Below are 3,860 nucleotides of genomic sequence, written 5' to 3'. Positions count from 1 at the left end.
CGATAGCGACTCAACCTCACTGACAGCTGAGTCAGGTGCGCTACACAAGGACAAGGCAAGAGCAAGGTCGGACGTAGCAGAAGGTCAGGGCAGGCAGCAACGGTTCGTAGTCAGGGGCAACGGCAAGGGCCTGGATACAAAGTCAAGGGAACACACAGAAACGCTTTCTCAGGGCACAAGGCAACAAGATCCGGCAAGGACAGGAAGGGGAAGTTGGTTTATACAGTGTAGAGGGTGCTTGGGACTAATTGGGCCAGGCACCAATTAATGGTGCACTGGCCCTTTAAATCTGAGAGACCCGGCGCGCACGCACCCTAGAGAGCGGGGCCGCGCTCACCGGGACTGAACAGGAGGACAGGGCAGGTGAGAGACACGGGGCGCGATCCGAGAGTGGGCACGTCCCGTAACTCGGATCGCGTCCCTCCGGCGACATGGAAGCAGCGCGCGCTTCGGGGAAGCAGCGTGACAGTAATGAGTAGAGTTCAGCCAGTTGGCCCATGTTGATAAGTACTCTGCTGTATTACTCTCCGTGTAGGCAATTGCCTGTTCATATCTGCAGGCCAGATTAATTGATGATTTTATTTCTGCTATTGTTGGAAGGGTGGTGGGCTTCCAATACCGAGCTATAGCTATTTTTGTTACTGCTAAGATTTTACAGCAGATTCTTCACTGCCTTGTGGGTATATTCTGGATCATTGGCAACACCAATTGGGGGGTTAGGACCCAATTTTCTCCTATCACATCCCTTATAGGGTACACCGCCCCTAGACATCTTTGGATGGATAGAGGATAAGATGTCTGATCGTGGGGGTCCCACTGCTGGGGACCCCCAGGATCTCGGCTGCGGCACCCCACTGTCATTACTGCACAGAGCAAACTCGCTATGTGCGTAATGACGGGCGATACAGGGGCTGGAGCATTGTGACATCAATGCTCCGCTCCTCGTGGCGTCATGGCCTGCCCCCTTAATGCAAGTCTAAGGGAGGGGGCGTGACACAAGGCTCCAGCCCCTGTATTGCCCGTCATTACGCACAGAGCGAGTTTGCTCTGTGCAGTAATGACAGTGGGGTGCCGCAGCTGAGATCCCGGGGGTCCCCAGTAGCGGGACCCCCGGGATCAGACATCTTATCCCCTATCCTTTGGATAGGGGATAAGAGGTCTAGGTTCGGAGTGCCCCTTTAATATCTTTCCAACTTCCTCCCAGACTTGTGCAAGAATTGAGCAAGCGCATAATACATGTGCCAACGTACCCTGCCCCCCACATCCCCTCCACAACATTGACGGCATCTCTGGAAACATTGTATGTAACCAAGATGGTGTAAGATACCATCTCATCCTTGTCTTCATTACTGATTCCAGATGGGCCGTACAGCGAAACACTCAATATGACCACTTTATCGACTATTGCCAGTCTTCACTAGTAATACTGCACTCTAATTCTTTCCCCCATTTTGTGTATACCGTGGCCTGAAAAGCTGCAATAGATTAATCCAATAACTCGTATATATATATATATATATATATATATATATATATATATATATCCTTTTTTAATCGGTTGAAATATCTGAAAAGCTACTGCCATGTACCATTTCCCCTCCGTCTTCTTGCATGCTAATAAATGGCGTATCTGGGAAATTTAAAGAAAAGAGAGCAGGGTATTTTGTACGTGTACCGCAGCTGTTCAAACGTGCAGAAAGATCCTTGTGTGTATAGCTGTGAAATCTCCTTTAGGCCCTTTGTCAACCAATCTGAAATTTTCAGATCCAAAAGAAAAGTATTATGTATTTGAGAGTTAAGGGGTGTGTGGCAGCGATACAGAGTTAACATTGTATGTTTATCTCTGTAATGTAAATCTATTGAAATCCTTGGTTTATTATGCCCCAAATAAATTTAAGCAACATCGTTCTGACCTGATTAAAAAAGGATTTGGGGACCTGTATAGGTAAGCTGCAGAATAAATATAGAAATTTGGGTAAGAGCGACAACTTAAATGAATCGATACGACCCATCCAAGAAATCTCGCATTTGCTCAGCTTATCCATTTCTCCTCTTAATTTGTGTAGCTTTGGTAAGTAGTTATATTTATAAACATATTTAAATGAGGTTGGAATTTTAACCCTAAATATGTTATTACATCTTCCCTTCGATCTAAGTTATAGTGAGACTTCATAAGAGCACTGGTTTGTTGGGGCAGGCAAAAAGGCAATATCTGAGACTTCTGAAGGTTTAACTTATAAAATGAAATCCTACAAAAAACTCCTTCAATAAGGATAAGAACTTGGGCAGAGATTGTTCTGGTTTTGTCAGGGTCAGTATTATATCGCCTGCATAAAGTGAAATTAAGTGGCTCCTACCTTCTAAAGTTATGCCCTGGATATCTGGGTCTGTGCGTATTGCCTGTGCTAAAGGCTCTATACAAAGCGTAAAGATCAGGGGTGATAGATTTCCCTCACTTCATTATATGAGCTGTGCCATCAGCTATACAGCCACAGGCTTGCCTCGGCTCAGCAGGAGGTATTAGTTATATACCTTCTGCCTCAAAAGTACCTACACATTGCTGGATAGCGTCTCCGAATGCTGAGAATTGCTCGTTAAACCCTTCTGTTGTAATCATTATACAGCCATCTATGTAGATGGCTGTATACTGTATAGTGTAAGGAGCCATCCACTTAACTATCCTATCTGTGCTTAAATATTCTGAAGCCTCTCCTGTAGGGACGTCATGGTTACTAGAGGCAGGACTTTAGAATATTACAGTACAGACAGGAGCCCAGATGGGATAGGTGATGCTGTGTTCACACACATTTTTTTAAACATGATTTAAATTTCTTAAAGGCTTGTTTAAAAAGCTGTGTGTGAATATAAATTTGTGTGTGCTGTCTCCATCCGGGGTGAGTGCCAAAATGTACTAACCATCTTTTTTTTTTTTGCTCCTTGTTTCAGATCAGTGTATCCTGGTATGTGCATAATTACGGTGGGTTTGGTGAACTACATCGACGACCTGCATTTTTTTGTTGAGGGTGTTTGAGGTATAATATATATATATATATATATATATATATATATATATATATAGCAACAGAAGAATGCAGCAGCACACTGCCAGCACAAGGATATAGGTGAAACATGAATATGCAGTTAAAACATGGAGAGCTATACAGCTATGGTGTAATAGATGCAAATGTGAAACTATAAAATAGTGAGGCACTTAGCTCGCAAATTTGTCTCCACCGGCGGTCAAATAGCTTGGACCGTCCCACCGCGATAAGGTGGCCTCATTGGGACGGACCCTACACTGTGAACATGCCTCTGTGTGAACAATTCAGTAAGCATGGCAGGGTCTGGAACATCCAAGACACCTTATATACACACCTGATAGAGGTGGGTGGGGTGCAAGGCCAACATGGAGGTAGCCACTCCCCCGTATGTGCAATACAGACAAAGAATAAGTCAGCCAGCACTTTAGTTGATACCAAACTATTATATGGACCTGGCCTACAGGTGCACGCTACTAGGCTAGATATACAGCAACAGAAGAATGCAGCAGCACACTGCCAGCACAAGGATATAGGTGAAACATGAATATGCAGTTAAAACATGGAGAGCTATACAGCTGTGGTGTAATAGATGCAAATGTGAAACTATGAAATAGTGAGGCACTTAGCTCGCAAATTTGTCTCCGCCGGCGGTCAAATAGCTTGGACCGTCCCGCTATTTGACTGCCGGCGGAGACAAATTTGCGAGCTAAGTGCCTCACTATTTCATAGTTTCACATTTGCATCTATTACACCACAGCTGTATAGCTCTCCATGTTTTAACTGCATATTCATGTTTCACCTATATCTTTGTGCTGGCAG

This window comes from Hyla sarda, chromosome 1, assembly GCF_029499605.1.
Source record: "Hyla sarda isolate aHylSar1 chromosome 1, aHylSar1.hap1, whole genome shotgun sequence".
In the NCBI taxonomy this organism is placed as follows: domain Eukaryota; kingdom Metazoa; phylum Chordata; class Amphibia; order Anura; family Hylidae; genus Hyla; species Hyla sarda.
This window is presented reverse-complemented; position numbering follows the sequence as displayed.